This window comes from Danio rerio, chromosome 4 (genome assembly GCF_049306965.1).
Source record: "Danio rerio strain Tuebingen ecotype United States chromosome 4, GRCz12tu, whole genome shotgun sequence".
Classification (NCBI taxonomy): Eukaryota; Metazoa; Chordata; class Actinopteri; order Cypriniformes; family Danionidae; genus Danio; species Danio rerio.
In genome coordinates, this window is record NC_133179.1 from 42175024 (window position 1) to 42190000 (window position 14977).

The 14977-nt window shown below is 37.7% G+C and overlaps 4 non-coding genes across 4 annotated transcripts; 2 read left to right on the forward strand and 2 right to left on the reverse strand.

The window, feature by feature from the left end:
- Positions 1-5613: 5613 nt before the first annotated feature.
- On the reverse strand, positions 5614-5695 carry trnas-gcu (transfer RNA serine (anticodon GCU)). Its single transcript has one exon. It is a non-coding gene; the product is annotated as a tRNA-Ser (tRNA).
- Positions 5696-6858: 1163 nt separating this feature from the next.
- trnas-gcu (transfer RNA serine (anticodon GCU)) lies at positions 6859-6940 on the reverse strand. Its single transcript has one exon. It is a non-coding gene; the product is annotated as a tRNA-Ser (tRNA).
- A 2458-nt stretch (positions 6941-9398) lies between these two features.
- trnah-gug (transfer RNA histidin (anticodon GUG)) lies at positions 9399-9470 on the forward strand. The gene has a single exon. It is a non-coding gene; the product is annotated as a tRNA-His (tRNA).
- A 700-nt stretch (positions 9471-10170) lies between these two features.
- trnas-aga (transfer RNA serine (anticodon AGA)) lies at positions 10171-10252 on the forward strand. Its single transcript has one exon. It is a non-coding gene; the product is annotated as a tRNA-Ser (tRNA).
- The last annotated feature ends 4725 nt before the right edge of the window (positions 10253-14977 follow it).

The window sequence follows — 14977 nt, forward strand, 5'->3', positions numbered from 1 at the left end:
CTCCTGATCCTCGACAGTATTTTTGCACTATTTGCATTGCTTTCTTTACACTTTCGATATCTTTCATTAAAAGAGTTGTATCATCTGCGTATTGGAATATTTTTGTTTCTTGTCCATCCAGTCCTATTCTCTTTATCTCCTTATCTTGTTTTATCATTAATCCCAAGGGTTCTGCCACTAATGAATATAAAAGAGCTGATAGCGGACACCCTTGTCTGATCGATAGTGTGATGTTTACATTTTTTGTTAAAAAACCATTACATTTAATCCTTGTTGTTGCCCCTTTGTATAAAATACTAATCCATTTTTTAAAATTCTCCCCAAATCCAAAACTCTGTAAAATATCAAATAAAAAACTGTGCTCAACTCTATCGAATGCCTTTTCAAAATCCAAGCTAATTAAAAAGCCTCTTTTTTTCTTTTCGTTCATGTATCTTATTGTGTCTTTAATGCTAATTGTTGTGTCCGCTATATCTCTTCCCTTTACTCCGTATACCTGGTTTGTTTTTATTATACTTGGCATTATTTCTTTAAGTCTGTTGGCTAAAATTTTAGATAAAATTTTTAAATCTGTATTTAGCATTGTTATTGGTCTGTAATTCTTTAAATCATTTTTTCCTCCTTTCCTTTTATATATCAATTCCATTAATCCCATTCCCATTCTTACATTTAATTCTCCTTCCTTAAAAATCTCCTCATATACCTCTTTTAAAATTCCAGTTAAAATATCTTTAAAAACTATATAAAACTCATTCCCCAACCCATCTATTCCTGGACTTTTATTTTTATTTAACTCGTTAATTGCTCTTTTTATTTCTTCCTCGTTTATTTGTTCATCACATTCCTTTTTTTCTATCTCTCCTACTGTTGTTTTTATTTGTTTTAATAAGTCTGCTTTGTCCTCCTCTATCACACCCTCTGCACTAAATAACTTGTCATAGTAATTTTTAATTTCTTCCAATATTTCATCATTTGTATCTATAACTACACCATCATCTCTTTTTAATTCATTAAATATTTTGGCTTTACTTCTACTTTTTTCCAAGTTAAAGAAAAACTTTGTACACTTTTCTCCTTCCACAGCATGTTTGGCTTTGCTTCTTAATCTTGCCCCTTCATATTTTTTTCTTCTATCTCTTTTATTATTCCTTCAAGCTCTTTAATTTTTTGTATATCTTTCTCATTCTTATTCAATTCAATATCTAATTGCTCTTTTGCATCTCTCTCCTTCTTTCTCCTAATGTTCTGTATTAATTTGCAATATTTTATCGTATACTTTTTAATTAAATACTTAACATTTTCCCACCATAATCTTTTATCCTCTGTGTATATTTCATTTTTCTTTTCTTCTTCTATTAATCTTTGAATATTTAAAATATAGTTTTCATTTTTTAAAACATCTGTATTTAAAATCCACACTCCTGGCCCTCTTTTCACTTTACTCCAGTCTAATTGCATAAAAATTGGTTTGTGGTCACTTAAACTAGTCTCCTTATATTTAATATTTCCAATAAAATTCTCAATATTCCTTGTGCATAAAATAAAATCAATTCTTGTTTTACACATAAAATTCCCCACTAACTGTCTTCTTGAGTACTCTTTCTTTTTTTCATTTCTTTCTCTCCAAACATCAATCATATTGTTTTCTTCCATTAATAATTTCAATTCTCCTCTTCCTTTATCTGTTTTAAAAACCATTCCTTCTGCCATTTCCAATTTGCTGAACACAGTGTTAAAATCCCCCATCATAATAACTTCTGTATGTTGTTTTATCAGATTATTTAAACTGTTAAAATACTCTACCTTTTGCTTCTCTTCTGTTGGTGCATGAACATTGATCATAATTATTGTTTTTTCTTCAGACTTTATTTCAAATACTAAACATTTCCCTTCATTGTCATTGTATAATTTCTTGCACGTCACCCCACTTTTTTCTTTAATTAAAACTGCAACCCCTCTTCCTAGTCTACCATCACCATTATTGTATAAAATTTCTCCATTCCACATTTTTCTTATTTCATTCATTCTCTCATCTTTCCAATTTGTTTCTTGTAATAAAATAACATCCTCATTCCTACACATTTCAAAAACTTTATCAAATTTTCTAATATCTGAAAGTCCTCTGGCATTAAAAGTGACAAATCTTAAAAGCATTAAAAGAATAAAAATATTTTTAAAACCCTTCATTTCAGTTCATTTCCAAAGTCTCTTAAAAGTTCAAATCTGTTTTTTTCAACTGTCTCTTTAAAAAGTTGTTTCCTTCTGTTAGCTTGTAAATTTGGTGTTACCTTTAGTGTTCTTCTTCTCCTTCTTGTCTCTGGTTTGGTCAAGTTTGTTTCTTCTTCTTCTTCACTCTTTTTTCCTCCCACCTCCATTCGCTCTTCATCCTCTTCATTATCTAGATCCACAAATTTAAAACTGGTTGTTTCCTCCATGTTTGAGGTAGTTTTGTCGTCTTTTTCTGCATCTGTCTGTTCATCAACCTTTTTGTTTCCGTCCTTCACCTGGTCCATCTCACATTGAATAGTCTCTGTTTCCTCCATCTGTGTCTGCTCCTCCTTCCTCTCCTGTGCTTGCACTTGTTCTTCATCGATTTGTTGTTGTTGGTTTTCAGTATGTTTACTTGTAATGTCTTTCTCCTTTGGCCGTACTGTTGTGTCTTCTTCGTTGTCCTTGCTGTCTCTTTCATGCACCTGCCCGTTTACATGCTGCTCTTCCTCTTCTTCCTCTATCCAACATTCACACTTGTTTAAAACGGCTCTGCAATCCGGGCACACCACTGCATTGCAGTGCTTCATAAAATGCCCCCTCTCCTCACACTTGTAGCACTTAAATTCAGGGCAGTCTTTTATCACATGTTCAGGGCTCATGCACAGCCGACAAGTCTTCACCTGATGGCTGTGCATCACCCTGAAATATTGTGGGCCATCCTCTGTGTCTATTTTTGTGCTGTATGGGATGGAGACAACTTCTTTTGGGAAACATGCTTTGATGTACCTTGTCCCGTCTTCAATGGTTGTGCCCGGATAGCAGCGCCTTCTAATTTTTGATAAGGGTTCAACACCCCAGCCCTCCAATTTCTCTATTATTTTATCATCAGCAATGTAAACAGGCAGGTGCATGAAAGAGACAACATATTCTCTATTTTGCAGTCTTTTAACTTCACAAGTTGTTCCATTAATGTCCAATCCATCCATTAAATCCTCCGTATCCTCTTCCTGTTCCAGCGTAATTTCATAGTATGTTGTCTGTTTTGGTCTCACTGCTAAAATTTTTCCACATCCAATCTTCTTCTCCACTGCTTTAATCACTTCAGTTGCTCTTACATCTCTTACATTCCCCACACTCACTGTCACAGTTGCTTCTTTTAAATATCTTCTTTTTGAAAAATCCTTACTTATTCCTTTTCCATCTCGTTGTCCTTTAGCCAGTCCATTGTCTTCATTGTCTCGTACACCGTCCGCCATTGCCATGTCTGTTCCAGGTTGTCCGTCCATTTTAAGCAAAAAAAGAAAAAAATAAATCCTCCCAAACAGCACGGGCTGTCGGGAGGATTAAAAGAAAAAACCAAAAAGAAAGAAAAAGAAAAACTGCTGAAAAAAGTTAAATCAAAAGCAAAACAAACAAACGAAAAACATGTGGTGAGCCTTCCTCACCACACTGACACTGCAGTCACACACTTCCTGACACACACTACTCACTAGCGCCCTCAGGGTGGTATGGCCGCAAGCGCGAGAGGCTGTCAAGAGCACCAGGGACCGAGCGCAGCTCAGCTGGCATCGACACAGCACCGACAGAAACAATGCCCTTGAAGGCGAGAAAAAATAATGGCAGCGAAGCTGTGACACGGGGAAGTGTATCAGCTGCCAAATGAAGGACTTCGAAAAGCTTACAGCACCTGGTATTCCCAGGCGGTCTCCCATCCAAGTGTAACAAGTGTACTATATTCATTTATTATTGGACCAGACAATAAAACCAGAAGATTACAAGGTAAGTAAAAGGGGGTGGGGGTGAAACTGAGCAATAACCAAAGACAAACTGTTGTTGAATGTTTTAAATACAAAAATAATTTTACTTTAGATTATATGAATTTTTTCCTTTTCGTATTTGTCTTAGTAAAAAATACTTACATCAGTAACATAACTATTTATACACAACCCCAGGGTGCACCCACTTTACAATTATTTTAAATCAAACACAAATCACAATAAATGAATTCAAGTGAAAACAAAAGAAACCATAAAATAACACAAATAAATCAGTGTCGTTGTTCACTCTGAAATTGGTGAAATCAGTTCAATTCAGATAAAGTTCTAATTTTTACCTCCAAGAAAATCAGTCCTTAGAGCTGTATTTAAAAATCGCAGTCCAATAAAGGAATTAACTTTTTAGCAAATTCTTACTTTATCAGGTGAAATGAGGATAAATTGAAATATGTGTACTTCACAATTTTCCAGGTCGACGTAGGAGGCTCGCCATCAATACAAGGAATCCAGTGAAACTGGGAAAATGTCCTCAGAAAAAAACCTGGCCTGATCACAGACCAGAATTCATAAATAAGTTTAATATGTTCAAAATAATTTCAAAAACATACAAAATATACAACACTTGGAACAAATAAAACACATACACACACATGTATACCATAAAATGAGCTAATATAATGGCATACCTGTCAAATTCGCGATGTCTACATCACTCTATGGTCTTCTCACACACACGCGATTGCAAAATGGCTTGAGCGCACAGTAAACGCAATGCAACATGCAGTCTGACTTCAACACACTCTTAAACACACTAAATAACAACTATTTTGCAGGTACAACTTGATTTAGTACAAGTACAATCACTTTTAAACTGTTTGGGAATCATAACATACTGTATTTTATTCTTTTTGTTCAAGTTTGCTCCTCTATTAATCTTCCAACCGGTCTCGTCTCTGCTCTCTCTCTCTCTGTGGCAAGCTGATTGGTTGTTACTTTACCTCAAACTATATTTGTATACATGAATTTTATTTCGTTTATCATATTTATAAAGACTTGTAAATATAATAATAATATGATTATACTGCTCTAAATAATATTATAAATAATTATTTAACTATTTTACTAGGGTTACATATGTTTCTGCGACTATTGTCGGTAAGATGACTTTCAGTTTTGCCATATGAACGACAGAGCATAAGAACGACAAGAATGGGATTCGATGGACTCGGCCACCTCGTTATGTATGTACTCACTTTCCGGATATGGGCTGGACTATAGGATTTCTGTATGTATTTGCTGCTATTTTCGGTAAAGATGACGTTAAATTTTGCAACAACATCCTTCAAAACGATAAGAGCGTGCGAGTAAAACACCTTCCACGGAAGCACCGGCCTCTTTCAAACGCCAGAGCATTCGAATGACAAGGATGGGATTCGATAGACCCTTCCACCTCGTCATGTATGTACTCACTTTCATGATGGGGGCTGGACTATGGCATATGTTTGTATTTTCAGCTATTTTCGATAAAGTTGACATAAAATTTTGCAACAACATCCTTCAAAACGCTTAAAGAGTGAGAGTACTTCTACAGAAACACCATGATCTCTCAAATGCCAGAACATATGAGCGACGAGGATGGGATTCGAAGCCACGCGTGCAGAGCACAATGGATTAGCAGTCCATCGGCTTAACCACTCGGCCACCTCGTCACATACTTTCCTTCTTCACTGGTGGAAGCCGGACTGTGGAACATAATTGTAAATGTATGTTTCTACAACTATTTTCGGTCAGATGACTTTCAGTTTTGCCGTATGAACGACAAAAATGGGATTCGATGGACTCGGCCACCCCGTCGTGTATGTTCTCACTTTCCTGTTGGGGGCTGGACTACGCCATTTCTGTATATATTGGCTGCTGTTTTCGGTAAAGATTACGTTAAATTTTGCAACAACATCCTTCAAAACGATAAGAGCGTGCGAGTAAAACACCTTCCACGGAAGCACCGGCCTCTTTCAAACGCCAGAGCATTCGAACGACAAGGATGGGATTCGATAGACCCTTCCACCTTGTCATGTATGTACTCACTTTCATGATGGGGGCTGGACTATGGCATATGTTTGTATTTTCAGCTATTTTCGATAAAGTTGACGTAAAATTTTGCAACAACATCCTTCAAAACGCTTAAATAGTGAGAGCAGTAGTACAGAAACACTATGATCTCTTGAATGCCAGAACATATGAGCGACGAGGATCGGATTCGAACCCACGCGTGCAGAGCACAATGGATTAGCAGTGCATTGCCTTAACCACTCGGCCAGCTCGTCACATAATTTCCTTCTTCTCTGGTGGAGGCCGGACTGTGGAACATAATTGTAAATGTATGTTTCTGCAACTATTTTCGGTCAGATGACTTTCAGTTTTGCCATATGAACGACAGAGCAAATAAACGACAAAAATAGGATTCGATGGACTCGGCCACCCCGTCATGTATGTACTCACTTTCCTGTTGGGGGCTGGACTACGCCATTTCTGTATATATTGGCTGCTGTTTTCGGTAAAGATTACGTTAAATTTTGCAACAACATCCTTCAAAACGATAAAAGCGTGCGAGTAAAACACCTTCCACGGAAGCACCGGCCTCTTTCAAACGCCAGAGCATTCGAACGACAAGGATGGGATTCGATAGACCCTTCCACCTTGTCATGTATGTACTCACTTTCATGATGGGGGCTCGACTATGGCATATGTTTGTATTTGCAGCTATTTTTGAAAAAGTTGACATAAAATTTGCAACAACATCCTTCAAAACAATTAAAGAGTGAGAGAACTTATACAGAAACACCATGATCTCTCAAATACCAGAACATATGAGCAACGAGGATGGAATTCGAACCCATGCGTGCAGAGCACAATGGATTAGCAGACCATCGCCTTAACCACTCGGCCACCTCATCCAGCCTTTCCTTCTTCTCTGGTGGAGGCTGGACTGTGGCACATATTTGTATATGTATGTTTCTGCAACTATTTTCTGTCAGATGACTTTCAGTTTTGCCGTATGAACAACAGAGCAAATGAACGACAAAAGTGGGATTCGATGGACTCGGCCACCCCGTCATGTATGTACTCACTTTCCTGTTGGGGGCTGGACTACAGCATTTCTGTATGTATTTGCTGCTATTTTCGGAAAAGATGACGTTAAATTTTGCAACAACATCCTTCAAAACGATAAGAGCGTGCGAGTAAAACACCTTCCACGGAAGCACCGGCCTCTTTCAAACGCCAGAGCATTTGAACGACAAAAATGGGATTCGATGGATTCTTCCACCTCGTCATGTATGTACTCACTTTCATGATGGGGGCTGGAATCTGACATTTCTGTATGTATTTGCTGCTATTTTCGGTAAAGATGACGTTAAATTTTGCAACAACATCCTTCAAAACGCTAAAAGAGTGAGAGTGAAAGTACTTCTACAGAAACACCATGATCTCTCGAATGACAGAACATGAGCGACGAGGATGGGATTCAGACACACGTGTGCAGAGCACAATGGACTAACAGTCCATCGCCTTAACCACTCTGCCAACTCATCTCGCTTACACCTTTTTCTCTGGTGGAGGCCGGACTGTGCCACATATTTGTAAATGTATGTTTCTGCAACTATTTTCAGTAAGATGACTTTCAGTTTTGCCATATGAACGACAAGAATGGGATTCGATGGACTCGGCCACCTCGTCATGTATATATTCCCTTTCCTGATGGGGGCTGCACTATAGCATTTCTGTATGTATTTGCAGCTCTTTTCGGTAAAGATGACATGAATTTTTGCAACAACATTCTTTAAAACGATAAGAGCGTGCGAGTAAAACACCTTTCACAAAAGCACCGGCCTCTTTCAAACGCCAAAGCATTTGAACGACAAGGATGGGATTCGATGGACTTGGCCACTTCGTAATAAAATTTTGCAACAACATCCTTCAAAACGCTAAAAGAGTGAGAGTAAAACAAGTTCCACAGAAGCACCAGGCTCTCTCGAATGCCAGGACTTATTAGCGACGAGGATGGGATTTAAAGAGCACAATGGATTAGCAATGCCAGCTGCTGAAGGATTGTCCATCAATATTTCACAAATGTTGAAGATGAGAGCCAATCGGAGCGATTCGCTCCAACATTGTTGCCAATCATGTTGCAGCGCCTGAACATTTGCAGCCTTTTTAAAATTGCAGCAGTCATCAATTGTTTGCATTTCCATTGTTTCTTGGGAATAGCGTTGTGCTGGTAGGAGGAGAAAAACAACAGTGTGTTCTCACTGAAGAGAAAGGGGCATATCACATGAAGGAACATACCACACGAGAGCCACAGTGGCTGTCCCGTAGCTCGCTGTGATCGTATAGTGGTTATTACTCTGTGTTGCAGCCGCAGCAACCCCGGTTCGAATCGAGATCACGGCAGGTTTTTCAAGGTGGTATTGGATTTGCACTCTGTGTTGCCATTCATAATCTCCAGCCACCTTTTAGTGCAGGCTGTGCTAATGGCACGTCCTGAATGTTTACGTTTCCTAAAGTGTGGAAGACTAGGGATTCGATATGAGAAACACGATCTATGATGCCAGTATGCTGTGTAGATAAGTACTGATCAAGTCACGCTTCTAAGGCATGGAAGGAATCTTTTCAATTGTTGAGTGTCCATTCATTGCCACAACAGCAGAAAGACTTTCTGCAGTTATCATTGATCTATTTAATGTCTCCTACATGACATGGAGTCCAAACTATTGTGTTGTACTGATGTCTACACCTACAACAACCATAAACCCAACCTAAAAGTAACCTGTCGTGTTTTAGCAACATCTACACCAACCATAAGCTTAAACCTCATTTCACAGTAAACTTTAGTGTTCTGTGAAGGTCTGCGCCGACCACAACCCTAAAGATTGCCAACTTGTAAAATACTGTTGTGGAGCCTGGATAGCTCAGTCGGTAGAACATCTGACTTTTAATCTAAGGGTTGAGGGTTCAAGACCCTGTTTGGGTGTGTAAGGCTCATTTTGTGGAGCCACAGCTTTTGCCGTTGAGCTATCGCTTGATGAAAGTTTCATCTGGATGCACAATACATGTACTACACATCAAGACATGGCAGCTCAGGCAGTCTTGTAGTCATGGCTGAGTGGTTAAGGCGATCGACTTGAAATACATTGGGGTATTCTCCCGCAGGTTCAAGTCCTGCCAACTATACCCACATCCTGTAACTTTTTAAAATTGCAGCAGTCTTCAATTGTTTGCATTTCCATTGTTTCTTGGGAAAAGCGTTGTGCTGGTAGGAGGAGAAAAACAACAGAGTGTTCTCACTGAAGAGAAAGGGGCATATCACAGGGAGGAACATACCACACATAAGTCACAACGGCTGTTTCATAGCTCGCCGTGATCGTATAGTGGTTAGTACTCTGCGTTGTGGCCGCAGCAACCCCGGTTCGAATCCGGGTCACGGCAGGTTTTTCAAGGTGACATTGGTGTCGCACTCTGTGTTGCCATCCGTTATCTCCAGCCTTCTTTTAGTGCAGGCTGTGCTAACGGCACGTCCTGAATGTTTACGTTTCCTGAAGTGTGGAAGACTAGGGATATGATATAAGAGAAATAGGATCTTTGATGCCAGCATGCTGTGTAGATAAGTACTGATCAAGTCACGCTTCTAAGGCATGGAAGGAATCTTTTCAATTGTTGAGTGTCCATTCATTGCCACAACAGCAGAAAGACATTCTGCAGTTATCATTGATCTATTTAATGTCTCCTACATGACATGAAGTCCAAACTATTGTGTTGTACTGATGTCTACACCTACAAAAACCATAAACCCAACCTCAAAGTAACCTGTCGTGTTTTAGCAACCTCCACACCAACCATAAGCTTAAAACCCCATCTCACGGTAAACTTTAGTGTACTGTAAAGGTCTGCGCCGACCACAACCCAAACCTTGCCAACTTGTAATTTACTGTTGTGGAGCCCGGATAGCTCAGTCGGTGGAGCATCAGACTTTTAATCTGAGGGTCCAGGGTTCAAGTCCCTGTTCTGGCGTGTGACGCTCATTTTGTGGAGCCACAGCTTTTGCCGTTGAGCTATCGCTTGATGAAATTTTCATCTGGATGCACAATATGTGTACTAGGCATAAAGAAATGGCAATACGGGCAGTCTTGTAGTCGTGGCCGAGTGGTTAAGGCGATGGACTAGAAATCCATTGGGGTCTCGCCGCGCAGGTTCGAATCCTGCCGACTACGTCCTCCCCCTTTTTAAAATTGCAGCAGTCGTCAATTGTTTGCATTTCCATTGTTTCTTGGGAAAAGCGTTGTGCTGGTAGGAGGAGAAAAACAACAGAGTGTTCTCACTGAAGAGAAAGGGGCTTATCACAGGGAGGAACATACCACACATATGTCACAATGGCTCTTTCATAGCTCGCCGTTATCGTATTCGTTATCGATATCGTATTTTTGGCTTACGGCCATACCACCCTGGAAATCCTCGAACTTGGTACATTCCAGGAAGTGTTTGGCTGCAGTTGGGAGAGAAAGGCTCTCCCTACTCTTTGTTTATTTTCTTTTTGATTTGTAAAGTATTAGAGTTAATTTGTTTTTTTTGTTTTTGTGAAGTTTATTTTCCTCCCAACAGCATTAGCTGTTCGGGAGGAACTTATTTTTTTCATTTGGAACTCTTTTTTTGGAGTAAGCAATGGCGGACGGATGCACGGCAACAAACACGGACATGGCAGGAGAAACTCGACTGGTGAAAGATAATGGACTGGCAGGAGGAACGCGAAAGGCTATCGACATTGGATTAGGAGGAGAAACAAGCACGGCAAACGACAACGGACTGGCAGGAGGAACAAGTAAGGCTAACGAAAATGGACTGGATAAACGACCACGAAATGGAAACAAAACTGAAAAAAGTAAGTTTGCGGAGAGAAAATACTTGAAGGAGGCTACGGTGATTATAAATGTGGAAAACGTACTTGAGGTAAAGGCAGAAGATGTTATTAAAGCGATAATGGAAAAATGTGGACAAGGGAAAATGTTGGCGCTCAGACCCAGACAAGGCAAAGAATATGAACTGACCATGGAAAAAGAAGAGGAGTGTGAAAAACTTTTAGAAGGACTAACAATTAATGGAGTGAACTGTGAAGTTAAAAGTTTGCACAACCGAGATTATGTAGTTTCCTTCTTGCACCTGCCTGTCTACCTGGAAAATAGTATAATTGTAGAAAAATTGGAAGGATGGGGTGTTGAGCCACTAACAAAAATTAAAAGAAGATGCTACCCGGGCACTGACATCGAAGATGGGACGAGGTTCCTGAAAGTAAGGTTCCCGAAGGAGGTGGCATCACTGCCCTATAGCACGAGGCTAGAAACAGCCGAAGGACCACAGCATTTCCGGGTGATGCACAGTCGGCAAGTGAAAACTTGTAGGCAGTGCATGAGCCCGGACCATCTGCTGAAAGACTGTCCTAATTTCAAGTGCTACAGATGCGGAGAATGGGGGCATTTTGCACGATCGTGCACCACTGTCAGATGCTCGGAGTGTGCAGAATTCTTAGATAAATGTGAATGTTGGATGGAAGGGAAGGAAGGAGAAAAAGAAAAACAGGTGGACAGACAGGTGCAAGAAGGAAATAAGGAGGAAGATGCAAAACTTGAAGGAGATCAGGAGGAAGAAGCAACACAGCAAAGAGAAATAGAACAACTAAAGAATAACACTGGAGAAGTTGTGGATTTTAATGAAGATGGAGAAACGAAGGAGGGAGGAAATCAAATGATGGAAATTGAGTTTTCAGACATGGAGGAAAATGGACAAGAAAAAATTGAGCAAAACAAAGACATGGATTATGAAGAAGATGCAAAGGTGGACAATATGGACAAATGTATGAAAGTGAATTTAAGAAGAAGAACACTAAAGGTAAAACCAAATTTGGACAATGTTAGAAAAAAGGCCAAAGCTAATATGTTCAATGTGTTAAGGAGTTTAGAAGGAGGGGAAGATGAGTAATGTATTTTAAATATTTATTTTTATTTTTATCTTTTCTTTTAATGGTTTTTAATTGTGTTAGTTTTAATACAAGAGGTCTTTTAAATGTTGGAAAATTTGACAAGGTAAAGGAACTATGCAAAAAACAAAACTTAATTTGTTTACAAGAGACTAATTGGAATGATGGTGTGATGGAAGATTTTAAAAGAAGATGGAGGGGGCAAATATTTTATAATAATGGTGATGGAAGGATGGGAAGAGGGGTCGCTATTTTAGTCAAAGAAGATATAAAGAATGATGTGGAAGAACTATACAATGATAAAGAGGGGAAATGCCTTGCTATTAGAATGAGAGAAAATAATATGACATTATGTAACATTCATGCTCCAGTAGCAGAAAAAGAAAAGAAGGAATTTTTTAACAGAATAAATGATCTTATGATTTTATGGGGCGAAACTATTTTAATAGGAGATTTTAACACGGTTTTTAATAGAATTGATTTAGCGGATGGCATGGTTTTTAGGAATGACACTGGGAGAAAAGAGTTGCAGAAACTAATGGCAGAGCACAAAGTAGTGGACATATGGAGAGTAAGGAATGAAGGAAAAAGAGAATATTCAAGAAGACAATTAGTAGATGGTAACTTAAAGCAAAGTAGGATTGCTTTTATTTTATGCAAGGAAAAACTGGGTGATTTTATACAGAGTGTTTATTTTAAAGAAACAACGCTAAGCGACCACAAGTTTTTATTAATGAAGATTGATTTTAATGAAACTAAAAGAGGAAAAGGGATATGGATTTTAAATACAGAAATTTTAAAAGGAGAACCTTATAGAAAGGCAATAGTGGACTTAATAAATACTGAAATACAAAATGAGATGTATCATGAAGATAAAAGAATATGGTGGGATAACACAAAATATGAAATTAAAAAGTATACGATTAAAATGAGTAAATCAATACAAAAAGCAAAAGCACATAAAGAAGTAGAGGTTAGAAAGGAATTAAATGACAGTTTAAATCAAGAAAAGGTAGATATAGAGAGAATACTGTTTCTGGAGGAGGAATTACGAAACATAGAAGAAAGAAAATGTAGAGGTGCGATGATCAGAAGCAGAGCCAAATATATTGTGGATGGAGAGAAATGTACAAAATTCTTTTTCAATTTAGAGAAAAGTAAGGGTAACGGAGAAATTATAAGAGAATTAAAAAAAGAAAATGGAGAAAAAATAAAAGAAACACAGGATATTTTAAAGGAAGTTAGAGATTTTTATGAAAGCCTTTTTAAAAAAGGTGAAATAAATGAAAAAGAAGAAAAAAATTTATTGGATCAAATTGAGGGAAAGGTAACAGAGGATGATAAAAAGATGTGTGATGAGGAAATACAAATAGAAGAAATAAAGGAATCTATTATGCAATTAAGTAATGGGAAAAGTCCAGGATTAGATGGATTAGTATCTGAGTTTTACAAAGTTTTTAAGGATGTTTTAGCACCAATTTTAAAGGAAATTTTTGATGAAGTTTTTAAAAAACAAGAAACAACGCATTTAATGAGAGTTGGTTTAGTGAAACTGATATATAAGAAAAAAGGTGAGAAAAATGATTTGAGGAATTTTAGACCCCTAACAATGCTAAACACAGATTTTAAGATTTTAGCCAAGGTATTAGCAAATAGACTTAAAAAGGTCTTACCCGATATTATCAAAACTAGTCAGGCATATGGCGTAAAAGGGAAAGATATCACAGACATAATTAGCAGTATAAGAGATGTAATACAATACATGAAAGAAAAGAGAAAAAATGGATATGTAATAAGTGTAGATTTCGAGAAAGCATTTGACAGAGTTGAACACAATTTTCTATTTGAGGTTTTAAATAAGGTTGGTTTTGGGAATAATTTTTTAAGATGGATCAAGTGTTTATACAACGGAGCTATTAGTCGTATTAAAGTTAACGGTTTTATTACAGACTGTTTTAATGTAACACGATCCATAAAACAGGGATGTCCACTCTCTGCACAGCTGTACAGTCTAGTGACTGAAGCTCTAGGATCAGCTATAATAAGAGATAAAGAAATACATGGAATTAAAATTGTAGAAACAGAAGAAGAACAGAAAATTTATCAATATGCAGACGATACTACACTGATTTTAAAAGATATGCAAAGTGTGATAAATGCAATGAAAATCATTGAAAGATATTGTAATGGATCAGGTGCTAAAGTAAACATGGAAAAAACTGTAGTCATGAGATTAGGCAATGCATGTATTCTACCGGATGTTTTTAAATTTAAAGACCAGAAAGAAATAAAGATTTTAGGGATAACCTTTGGAGAAAATGGGAAAAGAGATAAGGAGATAATGTGGGATGAAATTATCGGAGGAATGGAAAGGAGATTAGAATGGTGGAAACAAAGAAGAGTCAATCTGAAAGGTAAAGTTTTAATCGTAAATACGTTGATGTTGTCAAAAATGTGGTATGTGTTAGGAGTTACCCCTATGGATCACTGGCATGAGCAGAGAATAAAACAATGTTTATTGAGTTTTATCTGGGAAGGAAAACCACCAAGAATTGCATATAATGTATTAATTGGAGCAACCGATGATGGGGGGTTAGGTTTGTTAGACCCAGAGACAAGAAAGAAAAGCATGAGAGTCAAAGTAATAAAAAAGTATTTAAATAAAGAATTTAAAGCCGAATGGAAACATGTAATGAGGTTTTATCTTAACAAATGTGGGGGTTTTAATATGAATGATGATATTTTATGGATGAAACTGAAACAAAGCATGATAACTGGGATTCCTGAATTTTATAGAGAAGTTTTACAGGCATGGAGTGAGTTTTTAAATCACGTTGATTTTAAACCTGAAGGGAGGAACATGTTATTAAATCAACCTTTGTTTTTAAATGGTAATATTTTAACACAAGAGAAAGAAGTATATTTTAAATATTGGTTGGAAGCAGGTGTATGTCAGGTTAAGGATGTT